The sequence below is a fragment of the Hypanus sabinus genome, chromosome 8, assembly GCF_030144855.1.
Source record: "Hypanus sabinus isolate sHypSab1 chromosome 8, sHypSab1.hap1, whole genome shotgun sequence".
NCBI lineage: Eukaryota > Metazoa > Chordata > Chondrichthyes > Myliobatiformes > Dasyatidae > Hypanus > Hypanus sabinus.
The window spans coordinates 93,982,877-94,005,610 of record NC_082713.1 but is presented as its reverse complement, the minus strand read 5'-3'; positions in this window follow the sequence as shown (position 1 = coordinate 94,005,610).

The window sequence follows — 22,734 nt, the reverse complement described above, 5'->3', positions numbered from 1 at the left end:
TTATGAGTGTGCTACCTATGCTCCAGAAGTTACTTTCAGTAACATTACCTTCTCTACACAGTGGAACTTTAGCCTTTGCAGAAGTAAACCAAGTCAATGGCTGTCCCACTGTAAATGGTAACAGGTAGCTTACTGAATTCAGCTTGTATTGGAGTATTCCATGGCCGTGAGCACTCTACATGCAATACCTATACAGTTCCAAACCACCCAGAGTAGTTATGTACACAACCTTACCTCAGAATGCATTGAAGAGAAAGTAATGCATTGAACTCAAAGGAGTGTACAGTTGTATTTAGCTGATAACTACTATGTGCTAAGATGATGTAAACATTGTTAGTACACTAATCATATGATTTGGAGTTGTCAGCAACCAGATTTATGAGTGTGCTACCTATGCTCCAGAAGTTACTTTCAGTAACAATACCTTCTCTACACCGTGGAAGTTTAGCCTTTGCAGAAGTAAACCAAGTCAATGGCTGTTCCACTGTAAATGGTAACAGGTAGCTTACTGAATTCAGCTTGCATTGGAGTATTCCATGGCAGTGAGCAGTCTACATGCAAAATCTATACAGTTCCAAACCGCCCAGAGTAGTTATGTACACAACCTTATCACAGAATGCATTGAATAGAAAGTAATGCATTCAACTCAATGGAGTGTACAGTTCAATTCTGCTGATAACTACTATGTGCTAACATGATGTAAACATTGTTAGCACACTAACCATACGATTTAGAGTTGTCTGTAACCAATTTTATGAGTGTGCTACCTATGCTCCAGAAGTTACTTTCAGTAACATTACCTTCTCTACACAGCGGAACTTTAGCCTTTGCAGAAGTAAACCAAGTCAATGGCTGTCCCACTGTAAATGGTAACAGGTAGCTTACTGAATTCAGCTTGCATTGGAGTATTCCATGGCCGTGAGCACTCTACATGCAATACCTATACAGTTCCAAACCACCCAGAGTAGTTATGTACACAACCTTACCTCAGAATGCATTGAAGAGAAAGTAATGCATTGAACTCAACGGAGTGTACAGTTGTATTTAGCTGATAACTACTATGTGCTAAGATGATGTAAACATTGTTAGTACACTAATCATATGATTTAGAGTTGTCTGCAACCAGTTTTATCAGTGTGCTACCTATGCTCCAGAAGTTACTGTCAGTAACATTACCTTCGCTACACAGTGGAACTTTAGCCTTTGCAGAAGTAAACCAAGTCAATGGCTGTTCCACTGTAAATGGTAACAGGTAGGTTACTGAATTCAGATTGCATTGGAGTATTCCATGGCACTGAGCACTCTACATGCAAAATCTATACAGTTCCAAACCACCCAGAGAAATTATGTACACAACGTTACCACAGAATGCATTGAATAGAAAGTAATGCAATCAACTCAATGGTGTACAGTTCAATTCTGGTGATAGCTACTATGTGCTAACATGATGTATAACATTGTTAGTACACTAACCATATGATTTAGAGTTGTCTGCAACCAATTTTATCAGTGCGCTACCTATGCTCCAGAAGTTACTTTCAGTAACATTACCTTCTCTACACAGTGGAACTTTAGCCTTTGCAGAAGTAAACCAAGTCAATGGCTGTTCCACTGTAAATGGTAACAGGTAGGTTACTGAATTTAGCTTGCATTGGAGTATTCCATGGACTGAGCACTCTACATGCAAAATCTATACAGTTCCAAACCACCCAGAGTAGTTATGTACACAACCTTACCTCAGAATGCATTGTATAGAAAGTAATGCATTCAACTCAATGGAGTGTACAGTTCTATTTAGCTGATAACTACTATGTGCTAACATGATGTAAACAATGTAAGCACACTAACCATATGATTTAGATTTGTCTGCAACCAATTTTATGAGTGTGCTACCTATGCTCCAGAATTTACTTTCAGTAACATTACCTTCTCTACACAGTGGAACTTTAGCCTTTGCAGAATTAAACCAAGTCAATGGCTGTTCCACTGTAAATGGTAACAGGTAGGTTACTGAATTCAGCTTGCATTGGAGTATTCCATGGACTGAGCAGTCTACATGCAAAATCTATATAGTTCCAAACCACCCAGAGTAGTTATGTACACAACCTTACCTCAGAATGCATTGAAGAGAAAGTAATGCATTGAACTCAACGGAGTGTACAGTTGTATTTAGCTGATAACTACTATGTGCTAAGATGATGTAAACATTGTTAGTACACTAATCATATGATTTAGAGTTGTCTGCAACCAATTTTATCTGTGTGCTACCTATGCTCCAGAAGTTACTGTCAGTAACATTACCTTCGCTACACAGTGGAACTTTAGCCTTTGCAGAAGTAAACCAAGTCAATGGCTGTTCCCCTGTAAATGGTAACAGGTAGCTTACTGAATTCAACTTGCATTGGAGTATTCCATGGCAGTGAGCAGTCTACATGCAAAATCTATACAGTTCCAAACCGCCCAGAGTAGTTATGTACACAACCTTACCACAGAATGCATTGAATAGAAAGTAATGCAATCAACTCAATGGAGTGTACAGTTCTATTCTGGTGATAGCTACTATGTGCTAACATGATGTAAACATTGTTAGCACACTAACCATACGATTTAGAGTTGTCTGCAACCAATTTTATGAGTGTGCTCCTATGCTCCAGAAGTTACTTTCAGTAACATTACCTTCTCTACACAGTGGAACTTTAGCCTTTGCAAAAGTAAACCAAGTCAATGGCTGTCCCACTGTAAATGGTAACAGGTAGCTTACTGAATTCAGCTTGCATTGGAGTATTCCATGGCCGTGAGCACTCTACATGCAATACCTATACAGTTCCAAACCACCCAGAGTAGTTATGTACACAACCTTACCTCAGAATGCATTGAAGAGAAAGTAATGCATTGAACTCAAAGGAGTGTACAGTTGTATTTAGCTGATAACTACTATGTGCTAAGATGATGTAAACATTGTTAGTACACTAATCATATGATTTGGAGTTGTCAGCAACCAGATTTATGAGTGTGCTACCTATGCTCCAGAAGTTACTTTCAGTAACAATACCTTCTCTACACCGTGGAAGTTTAGCCTTTGCAGAAGTAAACCAAGTCAATGGCTGTTCCACTGTAAATGGTAACAGGTAGCTTACTGAATTCAGCTTGCATTGGAGTATTCCATGGCAGTGAGCAGTCTACATGCAAAATCTATACAGTTCCAAACCGCCCAGAGTAGTTATGTACACAACCTTATCACAGAATGCATTGAATAGAAAGTAATGCATTCAACTCAATGGAGTGTACAGTTCAATTCTGCTGATAACTACTATGTGCTAACATGATGTAAACATTGTTAGCACAATAACCATACGATTTAGAGTTGTCTGTAACCAATTTTATGAGTGTGCTACCTATGCTCCAGAAGTTACTTTCAGTAACATTACCTTCTCTACACAGCGGAACTTTAGCCTTTGCAGAAGTAAACCAAGTCAATGGCTGTCCCACTGTAAATGGTAACAGGTAGCTTACTGAATTCAGCTTGCATTGGAGTATTCCATGGCCGTGAGCACTCTACATGCAATACCTATACAGTTCCAAACCACCCAGAGTAGTTATGTACACAACCTTACCTCAGAATGCATTGAAGAGAAAGTAATGCATTGAACTCAACGGAGTGTACAGTTGTATTTAGCTGATAACTACTATGTGCTAAGATGATGTAAACATTGTTAGTACACTAATCATATGATTTAGAGTTGTCTGCAACCAATTTTATCAGTGTGCTACCTATGCTCCAGAAGTTACTGTCAGTAACATTACCTTCGCTACACAGTGGAACTTTAGCCTTTGCAGAAGTAAACCAAGTCAATGGCTGTTCCACTGTAAATGGTAACAGGTAGGTTACTGAATTCAGATTGCATTGGAGTATTCCATGGCACTGAGCACTCTACATGCAAAATCTATACAGTTCCAAACCACCCAGAGAAATTATGTACACAACGTTACCACAGAATGCATTGAATAGAAAGTAATGCAATCAACTCAATGGTGTACAGTTCAATTCTGGTGATAGCTACTATGTGCTAACATGATGTATAACATTGTTAGTACACTAACCATATGATTTAGAGTTGTCTGCAACCAATTTTATCAGTGCGCTACCTATGCTCCAGAAGTTACTTTCAGTAACATTACCTTCTCTACACAGTGGAACTTTAGCCTTTGCAGAAGTAAACCAAGTCAATGGCTGTTCCACTGTAAATGGTAACAGGTAGGTTACTGAATTTAGCTTGCATTGGAGTATTCCATGGACTGAGCACTCTACATGCAAAATCTATACAGTTCCAAACCACCCAGAGTAGTTATGTACACAACCTTACCTCAGAATGCATTGTATAGAAAGTAATGCATTCAACTCAATGCAGTGTACAGTTCTATTTAGCTGATAACTACTATGTGCTAACATGATGTAAACAATGTAAGCACACTAACCATATGATTTAGAGTTGTCTGCAACCAATTTTATGAGTGTGCTACCTATGCTCCAGAATTTACTTTCAGTAACATTACCTTCTCTACACAGTGGAACTTTAGCCTTTGCAGAATTAAACCAAGTCAATGGCTGTTCCACTGTAAATGGTAACAGGTAGGTTACTGAATTCAGCTTGCATTGGAGTATTCCATGGACTGAGCAGTCTACATGCAAAATCTATATAGTTCCAAACCACCCAGAGTAGTTATGTACACAACCTTACCTCAGAATGCATTGAAGAGAAAGTAATGCATTGAACTCAACGGAGTGTACAGTTGTATTTAGCTGATAACTACTATGTGCTAAGATGATGTAAACATTGTTAGTACACTAATCATATGATTTAGAGTTGTCTGCAACCAATTTTATCAGTGTGCTACCTATGCTCCAGAAGTTACTGTCAGTAACATTACCTTCGCTACACAGTGGAACTTTAGCCTTTGCAGAAGTAAACCAAGTCAATGGCTGTTCCACTGTAAATGGTAACAGGTAGCTTACTGAATTCAACTTGCATTGGAGTATTCCATGGCAGTGAGCAGTCTACATGCAAAATCTATACAGTTCCAAACCGCCCAGAGTAGTTATGTACACAACCTTACCTCAGAATGCATTGAAGAGAAAGTAATGCATTGAACTCAAAGGAGTGTACAGTTGTATTTAGCTGATAACTACTATGTGCTAAGATGATGTAAACATTGTTAGTACACTAATCATATGATTTGGAGTTGTCAGCAACCAGATTTATGAGTGTGCTACCTATGCTCCAGAAGTTACTTTCAGTAACAATACCTTCTCTACACCGTGGAAGTTTAGCCTTTGCAGAAGTAAACCAAGTCAATGGCTGTTCCACTGTAAATGGTAACAGGTAGCTTACTGAATTCAGCTTGCATTGGAGTATTCCATGGCAGTGAGCAGTCTACATGCAAAATCTATACAGTTCCAAACCGCCCAGAGTAGTTATGTACACAACCTTATCACAGAATGCATTGAATAGAAAGTAATGCATTCAACTCAATGGAGTGTATAGTTCAATTCTGCTGATAACTACTATGTGCTAACATGATGTAAACATTGTTAGCACACTAACCATACGATTTAGAGTTGTCTGTAACCAATTTTATGAGTGTGCTACCTATGCTCCAGCAGTTACTTTCAGTAACATTACCTTCTCTACACAGCGGAACTTTAGCCTTTGCAGAAGTAAACCAAGTCAATGGCTGTCCCACTGTAAATGGTAACAGGTAGCTTACTGAATTCAGCTTGCATTTGAGTATTCCATGGCCGTGAGCACTCTACATGCAATACCTATACAGTTCCAAACCACCCAGAGTAGTTATGTACACAACCTTACCTCAGAATGCATTGAAGAGAAAGTAATGCATTGAACTCAACGGAGTGTACAGTTGTATTTAGCTGATAACTACTATGTGCTAAGATGATGTAAACATTGTTAGTACACTAATCATATGATTTAGAGTTGTCTGCAACCAATTTTATCAGTGTGCTACCTATGCTCCAGAAGTTACTGTCAGTAACATTACCTTCGCTACACAGTGGAACTTTAGCCTTTGCAGAAGTAAACCAAGTCAATGGCTGTTCCACTGTAAATGGTAACAGGTAGCTTACTGAATTCAACTTGCATTGGAGTATTCCATGGCAGTGAGCAGTCTACATGCAAAATCTATACAGTTCCAAACCTCCCAGAGTAGTTATGTACACAACCTTACCACAGAATGCATTGAATAGAAAGTAATGCAATCAACTCAATGGAGTGTACAGTTCTATTCTGGTGATAGCTACTATGTGCTAACATGATGTAAACATTGTTAGCACACTAACCATACGATTTAGAGTTGTCTGCAACCAATTTTATGAGTGTGCTACCTATGCTCCAGAAGTTACTTTCAGTAACATTACCTTCTCTACACAGTGGAACTTTAGCCTTTGCAGAAGTAAACCAAGTCAATGGCTGTCCCACTGTAAATGGTAACATGTAGCTTACTGAATTCAGCTTGTATTGGAGTATTCCATGGCCGTGAGCACTCTACATGCAATACCTATACAGTTCCAAACCACCCAGAGTAGTTATGTACACAACCTTACCTCAGAATGCATTGAAGAGAAAGTAATGCATTGAACTCAAAGGAGTGTACAGTTGTATTTAGCTGATAACTACTATGTGCTAAGATGATGTAAACATTGTTAGTACACTAATCATATGATTTGGAGTTGTCAGCAACCAGATTTATGAGTGTGCTACCTATGCTCCAGAAGTTACTTTCAGTAACAATACCTTCTCTACACCGTGGAAGTTTAGCCTTTGCAGAAGTAAACCAAGTCAATGGCTGTTCCACTGTAAATGGTAACAGGTAGCTTACTGAATTCAGCTTGCATTGGAGTATTCCATGGCAGTGAGCAGTCTACATGCAAAATCTATACAGTTCCAAACCGCCCAGAGTAGTTATGTACACAACCTTATCACAGAATGCATTGAATAGAAAGTAATGCATTCAACTCAATGGAGTGTACAGTTCAATTCTGCTGATAACTACTATGTGCTAACATGATGTAAACATTGTTAGCACACTAACCATACGATTTAGATTTGTCTGTAACCAATTTTATGAGTGTGCTACCTATGCTCCAGAAGTTACTTTCAGTAACATTACCTTCTCTACACAGTGGAACTTTAGCCTTTGCAGAAGTAAACCAAGTCAATGGCTGTCCCACTGTAAATGGTAACAGGTAGCTTACTGAATTCAGCTTGTATTGGAGTATTCCATGGCCGTGAGCACTCTACATGCAATACCTATACAGTTCCAAACCACCCAGAGTAGTTATGTACACAACCTTACCTCAGAATGCATTGAAGAGAAAGTAATGCATTGAACTCAAAGGAGTGTACAGTTGTATTTAGCTGATAACTACTATGTGCTAAGATGATGTAAACATTGTTAGTACACTAATCATATGATTTGGGGTTGTCAGCAACCAGATTTATGAGTGTGCTACCTATGCTCCAGAAGTTACTTTCAGTAACAATACCTTCTCTACACCGTGGAAGTTTAGCCTTTGCAGAAGTAAACCAAGTCAATGGCTGTTCCACTGTAAATGGTAACAGGTAGCTTACTGAATTCAGCTTGCATTGGAGTATTCCATGGCAGTGAGCAGTCTACATGCAAAATCTATACAGTTCCAAACCGCCCAGAGTAGTTATGTACACAACCTTATCACAGAATGCATTGAATAGAAAGTAATGCATTCAACTCAATGGAGTGTACAGTTCAATTCTGCTGATAACTACTATGTGCTAACATGATGTAAACATTGTTAGCACACTAACCATACGATTTAGAGTTGTCTGTAACCAATTTTATGAGTGTGCTACCTATGCTCCAGAAGTTACTTTCAGTAACATTACCTTCTCTACACAGCGGAACTTTAGCCTTTGCAGAAGTAAACCAAGTCAATGGCTGTCCCACTGTAAATGGTAACAGGTAGCTTACTGAATTCAGCTTGCATTGGAGTATTCCATGGCCGTGAGCACTCTACATGCAATACCTATACAGTTCCAAACCACCCAGAGTAGTTATGTACACAACCTTACCTCAGAATGCATTGAAGAGAAAGTAATGCATTGAACTCAACGGAGTGTACAGTTGTATTTAGCTGATAACTACTATGTGCTAAGATGATGTAAACATTGTTAGTACACTAATCATATGATTTAGAGTTGTCTGCAACCAGTTTTATCAGTGTGCTACCTATGCTCCAGAAGTTACTGTCAGTAACATTACCTTCGCTACACAGTGGAACTTTAGCCTTTGCAGAAGTAAACCAAGTCAATGGCTGTTCCACTGTAAATGGTAACAGGTAGGTTACTGAATTCAGATTGCATTGGAGTATTCCATGGCACTGAGCACTCTACATGCAAAATCTATACAGTTCCAAACCACCCAGAGAAATTATGTACACAACGTTACCACAGAATGCATTGAATAGAAAGTAATGCAATCAACTCAATGGTGTACAGTTCAATTCTGGTGATAGCTACTATGTGCTAACATGATGTATAACATTGTTAGTACACTAACCATATGATTTAGAGTTGTCTGCAACCAATTTTATCAGTGCGCTACCTATGCTCCAGAAGTTACTTTCAGTAACATTACCTTCTCTACACAGTGGAACTTTAGCCTTTGCAGAAGTAAACCAAGTCAATGGCTGTTCCACTGTAAATGGTAACAGGTAGGTTACTGAATTTAGCTTGCATTGGAGTATTCCATGGACTGAGCACTCTACATGCAAAATCTATACAGTTCCAAACCGCCCAGAGTAGTTATGTACACAACCTTATCACAGAATGCATTGAATAGAAAGTAATGCATTCAACTCAATGGAGTGTACAGTTCAATTCTGCTGATAACTACTATGTGCTAACATGATGTAAACATTGTTAGCACACTAACCATACGATTTAGAGTTGTCTGTAACCAATTTTATGAGTGTGCTACCTATGCTCCAGAAGTTACTTTCAGTAACATTACCTTCTCTACACAGTGGAACTTTAGCCTTTGCAGAAGTAAACCAAGTCAATGGCTGTCCCACTGTAAATGGTAACAGGTAGCTTACTGAATTCAGCTTGTATTGGAGTATTCCATGGCCGTGAGCACTCTACATGCAATACCTATACAGTTCCAAACCACCCAGAGTAGTTATGTACACAACCTTACCTCAGAATGCATTGAAGAGAAAGTAATGCATTGAACTCAAAGGAGTGTACAGTTGTATTTAGCTGATAACTACTATGTGCTAAGATGATGTAAACATTGTTAGTACACTAATCATATGATTTGGGGTTGTCAGCAACCAGATTTATGAGTGTGCTACCTATGCTCCAGAAGTTACTTTCAGTAACAATACCTTCTCTACACCGTGGAAGTTTAGCCTTTGCAGAAGTAAACCAAGTCAATGGCTGTTCCACTGTAAATGGTAACAGGTAGCTTACTGAATTCAGCTTGCATTGGAGTATTCCATGGCAGTGAGCAGTCTACATGCAAAATCTATACAGTTCCAAACCGCCCAGAGTAGTTATGTACACAACCTTATCACAGAATGCATTGAATAGAAAGTAATGCATTCAACTCAATGGAGTGTACAGTTCAATTCTGCTGATAACTACTATGTGCTAACATGATGTAAACATTGTTAGCACACTAACCATACGATTTAGAGTTGTCTGTAACCAATTTTATGAGTGTGCTACCTATGCTCCAGAAGTTACTTTCAGTAACATTACCTTCTCTACACAGCGGAACTTTAGCCTTTGCAGAAGTAAACCAAGTCAATGGCTGTCCCACTGTAAATGGTAACAGGTAGCTTACTGAATTCAGCTTGCATTGGAGTATTCCATGGCCGTGAGCACTCTACATGCAATACCTATACAGTTCCAAACCACCCAGAGTAGTTATGTACACAACCTTACCTCAGAATGCATTGAAGAGAAAGTAATGCATTGAACTCAACGGAGTGTACAGTTGTATTTAGCTGATAACTACTATGTGCTAAGATGATGTAAACATTGTTAGTACACTAATCATATGATTTAGAGTTGTCTGCAACCAGTTTTATCAGTGTGCTACCTATGCTCCAGAAGTTACTGTCAGTAACATTACCTTCGCTACACAGTGGAACTTTAGCCTTTGCAGAAGTAAACCAAGTCAATGGCTGTTCCACTGTAAATGGTAACAGGTAGGTTACTGAATTCAGATTGCATTGGAGTATTCCATGGCACTGAGCACTCTACATGCAAAATCTATACAGTTCCAAACCACCCAGAGAAATTATGTACACAACGTTACCACAGAATGCATTGAATAGAAAGTAATGCAATCAACTCAATGGTGTACAGTTCAATTCTGGTGATAGCTACTATGTGCTAACATGATGTATAACATTGTTAGTACACTAACCATATGATTTAGAGTTGTCTGCAACCAATTTTATCAGTGCGCTACCTATGCTCCAGAAGTTACTTTCAGTAACATTACCTTCTCTACACAGTGGAACTTTAGCCTTTGCAGAAGTAAACCAAGTCAATGGCTGTTCCACTGTAAATGGTAACAGGTAGGTTACTGAATTTAGCTTGCATTGGAGTATTCCATGGACTGAGCACTCTACATGCAAAATCTATACAGTTCCAAACCACCCAGAGTAGTTATGTACACAACCTTACCTCAGAATGCATTGTATAGAAAGTAATGCATTCAACTCAATGGAGTGTACAGTTCTATTTAGCTGATAACTACTATGTGCTAACATGATGTAAACAATGTAAGCACACTAACCATATGATTTAGATTTGTCTGCAACCAATTTTATGAGTGTGCTACCTATGCTCCAGAATTTACTTTCAGTAACATTACCTTCTCTACACAGTGGAACTTTAGCCTTTGCAGAATTAAACCAAGTCAATGGCTGTTCCACTGTAAATGGTAACAGGTAGGTTACTGAATTCAGCTTGCATTGGAGTATTCCATGGACTGAGCAGTCTACATGCAAAATCTATATAGTTCCAAACCACCCAGAGTAGTTATGTACACAACCTTACCTCAGAATGCATTGAATAGAAAGTAATGCATTCAACTCAATGGTGTACAGTTCTATTTAGTTGATAACTTCTATGTGCTACCATGATGTAAACAATGTTAGCACACTAACCATATGATTTAGAGTTGTCTGCAACCAATTTTATGAGTGTGCTACCTATGCTCCAGAATTTAGTTTCAGGAACATTACCTTCTCTACACAGTGGAACTTCAGCCTTTGCAGAAGTAAACCAAGTCAATGGCTGTTCCACTGTAAATGGTAACAGGTAGCTTACTGAATTCAGCTTGCATTGGAGCATTCCATGGCACTGATCACTCTACATGCAATATCTATACAGTTCCAAATCACCCAGAGTAGTTATGTACCCTACCTTACCACAGAATGCATTGAATAGAAAGTGATGCTTTCAACTCAATGGAGTGTACAGTTCAATTTTGCTGATAACTACTATGTGCTATCATGATTTAAACATTGTTAGCACACTACCCATATGATTTAGAGTTGTCTGCAACCAATGTTATCAGTGTGCTACCGATACTCCAGAAGTTACTTTCATTAACATTACCTTCTCTACACAGTGGAACTTTAGCCTTTGCAGAAGTAAACCAAGTCAATGGCTGTTCCATTGTAAATGGTAACAGGTAGGTTACTGAATTCAGCTTGCATTGGAGTATTCCATGGCAGTGAGCAGTCTACATGCAAAATCTATACAGTTCCAAACCGCCCAGAGTAGTTATGTACACAACCTTATCACAGAATGCATTGAATAGAAAGTAATGCATTCTACTCAATGGAGTGTACAGTTCAATTCTGCTGATAACTACTATGTGCTAACATGATGTAAACATTGTTAGCACACTAACCATACGATTTAGAGTTGTCTGTAACCAATTTTATGTGTGTGCTACCTATGCTCCAGAAGTTACTTTCAGTAACATTACCTTCTCTACACAGCGGAACTTTAGCCTTTGCAGAAGTAAACCAAGTCAATGGCTGTCCCACTGTAAATGGTAACAGGTAGCTTACTGAATTCAGCTTGCATTGGAGTATTCCATGGCCGTGAGCACTCTACATGCAATACCTATACAGTTCCAAACCACCCAGAGTAGTTATGTACACAACCTTACCTCAGAATGCATTGAAGAGAAAGTAATGCATTGAACTCAACGGAGTGTACAGTTGTATTTAGCTGATAACTACTATGTGCTAAGATGATGTAAACATTGTTAGTACACTAATCATATGATTTAGAGTTGTCTGCAACCAATTTTATCAGTGTGCTACCTATGCTCCAGAAGTTACTGTCAGTAACATTACCTTCGCTACACAGTGGAACTTTAGCCTTTGCAGAAGTAAACCAAGTCAATGGCTGTTCCACTGTAAATGGTAACAGGTAGGTTACTGAATTCAGCTTGCATTGGAGTATTCCATGGCAGTGAGCACTCTACATGCAAAATCTATACAGTTCCAAACCACCCAGAGAAATTATGTACACAACGTTACCACAGAATGCATTGAATAGAAAGTAATGCAATCAACTCAATGGTGTACAGTTCAATTCTGGTGATAGCTACTATGTGCTAACATGATGTATAACATTGTTAGTACACTAACCATATGATTTAGAGTTGTCTGCAACCAATTTTATCAGTGCGCTACCTATGCTCCAGAAGTTACTTTCAGTAACATTACCTTCTCTACACAGTGGAACTTTAGCCTTTGCAGAAGTAAACCAAGTCAATGGCTGTTCCACTGTAAATGGTAACAGGTAGGTTACTGAATTTAGCTTGCATTGGAGTATTCCATGGACTGAGCACTCTACATGCAAAATCTATACAGTTCCAAACCACCCAGAGTAGTTATGTACACAACCTTACCTCAGAATGCATTGTATAGAAAGTAATGCATTCAACTCAATGCAGTGTACAGTTCTATTTAGCTGATAACTACTATGTGCTAACATGATGTAAACAATGTAAGCACACTAACCATATGATTTAGATTTGTCTGCAACCAATTTTATGAGTGTGCTACCTATGCTCCAGAATTTACTTTCAGTAACATTACCTTCTCTACACAGTGGAACTTTAGCCTTTGCAGAATTAAACCAAGTCAATGGCTGTTCCACTGTAAATGGTAACAGGTAGGTTACTGAATTCAGCTTGCATTGGAGTATTCCATGGACTGAGCAGTCTACATGCAAAATCTATATAGTTCCAAACCACCCAGAGTAGTTATGTACACAACCTTACCTCAGAATGCATTGAATAGAAAGTAATGCATTCAACTCAATGGTGTACAGTTCTATTTAGTTGATAACTTCTATGTGCTAACATGATGTAAACAATGTTAGCACACTAACCATATGATTTAGAGTTGTCTGCAACCAATTTTATGAGTGTGCTACCTATGCTCCAGAATTTAGTTTCAGTAACATTACCTTCTCTACACAGTGGAACTTTAGCCTTTGCAGAAGTAAACCAAGTCAATGGCTGTTCCACTGTAAATGGTAACAGGTAGCTTACTGAATTCAGCTTGCATTGGAGCATTCCATGGCACTGATCACTCTACATGCAATATCTATACAGTTCCAAATCACCCAGAGTAGTTATGTACCCTACCTTACCACAGAATGCATTGAATAGAAAGTGATGCTTTCAACTCAATGGAGTGTACAGTTCAATTTTGCTGATAACTACTATGTGCTATCATGATTTAAACATTGTTAGCACACTACCCATATGATTTAGAGTTGTCTGCAACCAATGTTATCAGTGTGCTACCGATACTCCAGAAGTTACTTTCATTAACATTACCTTCTCTACACAGTGGAACTTTAGCCTTTGCAGAAGTAAACCAAGTCAATGGCTGTTCCATTGTAAATGGTAACAGGTAGGTTACTGAATTCAGCTTGCATTGGAGTATTCCATGGCAGTGAGCACTCTACATGCAAAATCTATACAGTTCCAAACCACCCAGAGTAGTTATGTACACAACCTTACCACAGAATGCATTGAATAGAATGTAATGCATTCAACTCAATGGAGTGTACAGTTCAATTCTGTTGATAACTACTATGTGCTAACATGATGTAAACATTGTTAGCACACTAACCATACGATTTAGAGTTGTCTGCAACCAATTTTATGAGTGTGCTACCTATGCTCCAGAAGTTACTTTCAGTAACATTACCTTCTCTACACAGTGGAACTTTAGCCTTTGCAGAAGTAAACCAAGTCAATGGCTGTCCCACTGTAAATGGTAACAGGTAGCTTACTGAATTCAGCTTGCATTGGAGTATTCCATGGCCGTGAGCACTCTACATGCAATACCTATACAGTTCCAAACCACCCAGAGTAGTTATGTACACAACCTTACCACAGAATGCATTGAATAGAATGTAATGCATTCAACTCAATGGAGTGTACAGTTCTATTTAGTTGATAACTTCTATGTGCTAACATGATGTAAACAATGTTAGCACACTAACCATATGATTTAGAGTTGTCTGCAACCAATTTTATGAGTGTGCTACCTATGCTCCAGAATTTACTTTCAGTAACATTACCTTCTCTACACAGTGGAACTTTAGCCTTTGCAGAAGTAAACCAAGTCAATGGCTGTTCCACTGTAAATGGTAACAGGTAGCTTACTGAATTCAGCTTCCATTGGAGTATTCCATGGCACTGAGCACTCTACATGCAATATCTATACAGTTCCAAATCACCCAGAGTAGTTATGTACCCTACCTTACCACAGAATGCATTGAATAGAAAGTGATGCTTTCAACTCAATGGAGTGTACAGTTCAATTTTGCTGATAACTACTATGTGCTATCATGATTTAAACATTGTTAGCACACTACCCATATGATTTAGAGTTGTCTGCAACCAATGTTATCAGTGTGCTACCGATACTCCAGAAGTTACTTTCATTAACATTACCTTCTCTACACAGTGGAACTTTAGCCTTTGCAGAAGTAAACCAAGTCAATGGCTGTTCCACTGTAAATGGTAACAGGTAGGTTACTGAATTCAGCTTGCATTGGAGTATTCCATGGCAGTGAGCACTCTACATGCAAAATCTATACAGTTCCAAACCACCCAGAGTAGTTATGTACACAAACTTACCACAGAATGCATTGAATAGAATGTAATGCATTCAACTCAATGGAGTGTACAGTTCAATTCTGTTGATAACTACTATGTGCTAACATGATGTAAACATTGTTAGCACACTAACCATACGATTTAGAGTTGTCTGCAACCAATTTTATGAGTGTGCTACCTATGCTCCAGAAGTTACTTTCAGTAACATTACCTTCTCTACACAGTGGAACTTTAGCCTTTGCAGAAGTAAACCAAGTCAATGGCTGTCCCACTGTAAATGGTATCAGGTAGCTTACTGAATTCAGCTTGCATTGGAGTATTCCATGGCCGTGAGCACTCTACATGCAATACCTATACAGTTCCAAACCACCCAGAGTAGTTATGTACACAACCTTACCACAGAATGCATTGAATAGAATGTAATGCATTCAACTCAATGGAGTGTACAGTTCAATTCTGTTGATAACTACTATGTGCTAACATGATGTAAACATTGTTAGCACACTAACCATACGATTTAGAGTTGTCTGCAACCAATTTTATGAGTGTGCTACCTATGCTCCAGAAGTTACTTTCAGTAACATTACCTTCTCTACACAGTGGAACTTTAGCCTTTGCAGAAGTAAACCAAGTCAATGGCTGTCCCACTGTAAATGGTAACAGGTAGCTTACTGAATTCAGCTTGCATTGGAGTATTCCATGGCCGTGAGCACTCTACATGCAATACCTATACAGTTCCAAACCACCCAGAGTAGTTATGTACACAACCTTACCTCAGAATGCATTGAATAGAAAGTAATGCATTGAACTCAAAGGAGTGTACAGTTGTATTTAGCTGATAACTACTATGTGCTAAGATGATGTAAACATTGTTAGTACACTAATCATATGATTTAGAGTTGTCTGCAACCAATTTTATCAGTGTGCTACCTATGCTCCAGAAGTTACTTTCAATAACATTACCTTCGCTACACAGTGGAACTTTAGCCTTTGCAGAATTAAACCAAGTCAATGGCTGTTCCACTGTAAATGGTAACAGGTAGGTTACTGAATTCAGCTTGCATTGGAGTATTCCATGGCACTGAGCACTCTACATGCAAAATCTATACAGTTCCAAACCACCCAGAGAAATTATGTACACAACGTTACCACAGAATGCATTGAATAGAAAGTAATGCAATCAACTCAATGGAGTGTACAGTTCTATTCTGGTGATAGCTACTATGTGCTAACATGATGTATAACATTGTTAGTACACTAACCATATGATTTAGAGTTGTCTGCAACCAATTTTATCAGTGCGCTACCTATGCTCCAGAAGTTACTTTCAGTAACATTACCTTCTCTACACAGTGGAACTTTAGCCTTTGCAGAATTAAACCAACTCAATGGCTGTTCCACTGTAAATGGTAACAGGTAGGTTACTGAATTCAGCTTGCATTGGAGTATTCCATGGACTGAGCACTCTACATGCAAAATCTATATAGCTCCAAACCACCCAGAGTAGTTATGTACACAACCTTACCTCAGAATGCATTGAATAGAAAGTAATGCATTCAACTCAATGTTGTACAGTTCTCTTTAGTTGATAACTTCTATGTGCTAACATGATGTAAACAATGTTAGCACACTAACCATATGATTTAGAGTTGTCTGCAACAAATTTTATCAGTGCGCTACCTATGCTCCAGAAGTTACTTTCAGTAACATTACCTTCTCTACACAGTGGAACTTTAGCCTTTGCAGAAGTAAACCAAGTCAATGGCTGTCCCACTGTAAATGGTAACAGGTAGCTTACTGAATTCAGCTTCCATTGGAGTATTCCATGGCCGTGAGCACTCTACATGCAATACCTATACAGTTCCAAACCACCCAGAGTAGTTATGTACACAACCTTACCTCAGAATGCATTGAAGAGAAAGTAATGCATTGAACTCAAAGGAGTGTACAGTTCTATTTAGTTGATAACTTCTATGTGCTAACATGATGTAAACAATGTTAGCACACTAACCATATGATTTAGAGTTGTCTGCAACCAATTTTATGAGTGTGCTACCTATGCTCCAGAAGTTACTTTCAGTAACATTACCTTCTCTACACAGTGGAACTTTAGCCTTTGCAGAAGTAAACCAAGTCAATGGCTGTTCCACTGTAAATGGTAACAGGTAGGTTACTGAATACAGCTTGCATTGGAGTATTCCATGGACTGAGCACTCTACATGCAAAATCTATATTGTTGCAAACCACCCAGAGTAGTTATGTACACAACCTTACCTCAGAATGCAATGAATAGAAAGTAATGCATTCAACTCAATGGAGAGTACAGTTCTATTTAGCTGATAACTACTATGTGCTAACCTGATGTAAACAATGTTAGCACACTAACCATATGATTTAGAGTTGTCTGCAACCAATTTTATGAGTGTGCTACCTATGCTCCAGAATTTACTTTCAGTAACATTACCTTCTCTACACAGTGGAACTTTAGCCTTTGCAGAAGTAAACCAAGTCAATGGCTGTTCCACTGTAAATGGTAACAGGTAGCTTACTGAATTCAGCATGCATTGGAGTATTCCATGGCAGTGAGCACTCTACATGCAAAATCTATACAGTTCCAAACCACCCAGAGTAGTTATGTACACAACCTTACCACAGAATGCATTGAATAGAATGTAATGCATTCAACTCAATGGAGTGTACAGTTCAATTCTGTTGATAACTACTATGTGCTAACATGATGTAAACATTGTTAGCACACTAAGCATATGATTTAGAGTTGTCTGCAACCAATTTTATGAGTGTGCTACCTATGCTCCAGAAGTTACTTTCAGTAACATTACCTTCTCTACACAGTGGAACTTTAGCCTTTGCAGAAGTAAACCAAGTCAATGGCTGTCCCACTGTAAATGGTAACAGGTAGCTTACTGAATTCAGCTTGCATTGGAGTATTCCATGGCCGTGAGCACTCTACATGCAATACCTATACAGTTCCAAACCACCCAGAGTAGTTATGTACACAACCTTACCTCAGAATGCATTGAAGAGAAAGTAATGCATTGAACTCAAAGGAGTGTACAGTTGTATTTAGCTGATAACTACTATGTGCTAAGATGATGTAAACATTGTTAGTACACTAATCATATGATTTAGAGTTGTCTGCAACCAGTTTTATCAGTGTGCTACCTATGCTCCAGAAGTTACTTTCAATAACATTACCTTCGCTACACAGTGGAACTTTAGCCTTTGCAGAAGTAAACCAAGTCAATGGCTGTTCCACTGTAAATGGTAACAGGTAGGTTACTGAATTCAGCTTGCATTGGAGTATTCCATGGCACTGAGCACTCTACATGCAAAATCTATACAGTTCCAAACCACCCAGAGAAATTATGTACACAACGTTACCACAGAATGCATTGAATAGAAAGTAATGCAATCAACTCAATGGAGTGTACAGTTCTATTCTGGTGATAGCTACTATGTGCTAACATGATGTATAACATTGTTAGTACACTAACCATATGATTTAGAGTTGTCTGCAACCAATTTTATCAGTGCGCTACCTATGCTCCAGAAGTTACTTTCAGTAACATTACCTTCTCTACACAGTGGAACTTTAGCCTTTGCAGAAGTAAACCAAGTCAATGGCTCTTCCACTGTAAATGGTAACAGGTAGGTGACTGAATTTAGCTTGCATTGGAGTATTCCATGGACTGAGCACTCTATATGCAAAATCTATACAGTTCCAAACCACCCAGAGTAGTTATGTACACAACCTTACCTCAGAATGCATTGAATAGAAAGTAATGCATTCAACTCAATGGTGTACAGTTCTATTTAGTTGATAACTACTATGTGCTAACCTGATGTAAACAATGTTAGCACACTAACCATATGATTTAGAGTTGTCTGCAACCAATTTTATGAGTGTGCTACCTATGCTCCAGAAGTTACTTTCAGTAACATTACCTTCTCTACACAGTGGAACTTTAGCCTTTGCAGAAGTAAACCAAGTCAATGGCTGTTCCACTGTAAATGGTAACAGGTAGGTTACTGAATTCAGCTTGCATTGGAGTATTCCATGGACTGAGCACTCTACATGCAAAATCTATATTGTTGCAAACCACCCAGAGTAGTTATGTACACAACCTTACCTCAGAATGCAATGAATAGAAAGTAATGCATTCAACTCAATGGAGTGTACAGTTCTATTTAGCTGATAACTACTATGTGCTAACCTGATGTAAACAATGTTAGCACACTAACCATATGATTTAGAGTTGTCTGCAACCAATTTTATGACTGTGCTACCTATGCTCCAGAATTTAGTTTCAGTAACATTACCTTCTCTACACAGTGGAACTTTAGCCTTTGCAGAAGTAAACCAAGTCAATGGCTGTTCCACTGTAAATGGTAACAGGTAGCTTACTGAATTCAGCTTGCATTGGAGTATTCCATGGCACTGAGCACTCTACATGCAATATCTATACAGTTCCAAATCACCCAGAGTAGTTATGTACCCAAACTTACCACAGAATGCATTGAATAGAAAGTGATGCTTTCAACTCAATGGAGTGTACAGTTCAATTTTGCTGATAACTACTATGTGCTATCATGATTTAAACATTGTTAGCACACTACCCATATGATTTAGAGTTGTCTGCAACCAATGTTATCAGTGTGCTACCGATACTCCAGAAGTGACTTTCAGTAACATTACCTTCTCTACACAGTGGAACTTTAGCCTTTGCAGAAGTAAACCAAGTCAATGGCTGTTCCACTGTAAATGGTAACAGGTAGGTTACTGAATTCAGCTTGCATTGGAGTATTCCATGGCAGTGAGCACTCTACATGCAAAATCTATACAGTTCCAAACCACCCAGAGTAGTTATGTACACAACCTTACCTCAGAATGCATTGAAGAGAAAGTAATGCATTGAACTCAAAGGAGTGTACAGTTGTATTTAGCTGATAACTACTATGTGCTAAGATGATGTAAACATTGTTAGTACACTAATCATATGATTTAGAGTTGTCTGCAACCAATTTTATCAGTGTGCTACCTATGCTCCAGAAGTTACTTTCAATAACATTACCTTCGCTACACAGTGGAACTTTAGCCTTTGCAGAAGTAAACCAAGTCAATGGCTGTCCCACTGTAAATGGTAACAGGTAGCTTACTGAATTCAGCTTGTATTGGAGTATTCCATGGCCGTGAGCACTCTACATGCAATACCTATACAGTTCCAAACCACCCAGAGTAGTTATGTACACAACCTTACCTCAGAATGCATTGAAGAGAAAGTAATGCATTGAACTCAAAGGAGTGTACAGTTGTATTTAGCTGATAACTACTATGTGCTAAGATGATGTAAACATTGTTAGTACACTAATCATATGATTTGGGGTTGTCAGCAACCAGATTTATGAGTGTGCTACCTATGCTCCAGAAGTTACTTTCAGTAACAATACCTTCTCTACACCGTGGAAGTTTAGCCTTTGCAGAAGTAAACCAAGTCAATGGCTGTTCCACTGTAAATGGTAACAGGTAGCTTACTGAATTCAGCTTGCATTGGAGTATTCCATGGCAGTGAGCAGTCTACATGCAAAATCTATACAGTTCCAAACCGCCCAGAGTAGTTATGTACACAACCTTATCACAGAATGCATTGAATAGAAAGTAATGCATTCAACTCAATGGAGTGTACAGTTCAATTCTGCTGATAACTACTATGTGCTAACATGATGTAAACATTGTTAGCACACTAACCATACGATTTAGAGTTGTCTGTAACCAATTTTATGAGTGTGCTACCTATGCTCCAGAAGTTACTTTCAGTAACATTACCTTCTCTACACAGCGGAACTTTAGCCTTTGCAGAAGTAAACCAAGTCAATGGCTGTCCCACTGTAAATGGTAACAGGTAGCTTACTGAATTCAGCTTGCATTGGAGTATTCCATGGCCGTGAGCACTCTACATGCAATACCTATACAGTTCCAAACCACCCAGAGTAGTTATGTACACAACCTTACCTCAGAATGCATTGAAGAGAAAGTAATGCATTGAACTCAACGGAGTGTACAGTTGTATTTAGCTGATAACTACTATGTGCTAAGATGATGTAAACATTGTTAGTACACTAATCATATGATTTAGAGTTGTCTGCAACCAGTTTTATCAGTGTGCTACCTATGCTCCAGAAGTTACTGTCAGTAACATTACCTTCGCTACACAGTGGAACTTTAGCCTTTGCAGAAGTAAACCAAGTCAATGGCTGTTCCACTGTAAATGGTAACAGGTAGGTTACTGAATTCAGATTGCATTGGAGTATTCCATGGCACTGAGCACTCTACATGCAAAATCTATACAGTTCCAAACCACCCAGAGAAATTATGTACACAACGTTACCACAGAATGCATTGAATAGAAAGTAATGCAATCAACTCAATGGTGTACAGTTCAATTCTGGTGATAGCTACTATGTGCTAACATGATGTATAACATTGTTAGTACACTAACCATATGATTTAGAGTTGTCTGCAACCAATTTTATCAGTGCGCTACCTATGCTCCAGAAGTTACTTTCAGTAACATTACCTTCTCTACACAGTGGAACTTTAGCCTTTGCAGAAGTAAACCAAGTCAATGGCTGTTCCACTGTAAATGGTAACAGGTAGGTTACTGAATTTAGCTTGCATTGGAGTATTCCATGGACTGAGCACTCTACATGCAAAATCTATACAGTTCCAAACCACCCAGAGTAGTTATGTACACAACCTTACCTCAGAATGCATTGTATAGAAAGTAATGCATTCAACTCAATGGAGTGTACAGTTCTATTTAGCTGATAACTACTATGTGCTAACATGATGTAAACAATGTAAGCACACTAACCATATGATTTAGATTTGTCTGCAACCAATTTTATGAGTGTGCTACCTATGCTCCAGAATTTACTTTCAGTAACATTACCTTCTCTACACAGTGGAACTTTAGCCTTTGCAGAATTAAACCAAGTCAATGGCTGTTCCACTGTAAATGGTAACAGGTAGGTTACTGAATTCAGCTTGCATTGGAGTATTCCATGGACTGAGCAGTCTACATGCAAAATCTATATAGTTCCAAACCACCCAGAGTAGTTATGTACACAACCTTACCTCAGAATGCATTGAATAGAAAGTAATGCATTCAACTCAATGGTGTACAGTTCTATTTAGTTGATAACTTCTATGTGCTACCATGATGTAAACAATGTTAGCACACTAACCATATGATTTAGAGTTGTCTGCAACCAATTTTATGAGTGTGCTACCTATGCTCCAGAATTTAGTTTCAGGAACATTACCTTCTCTACACAGTGGAACTTCAGCCTTTGCAGAAGTAAACCAAGTCAATGGCTGTTCCACTGTAAATGGTAACAGGTAGCTTACTGAATTCAGCTTGCATTGGAGCATTCCATGGCACTGATCACTCTACATGCAATATCTATACAGTTCCAAAT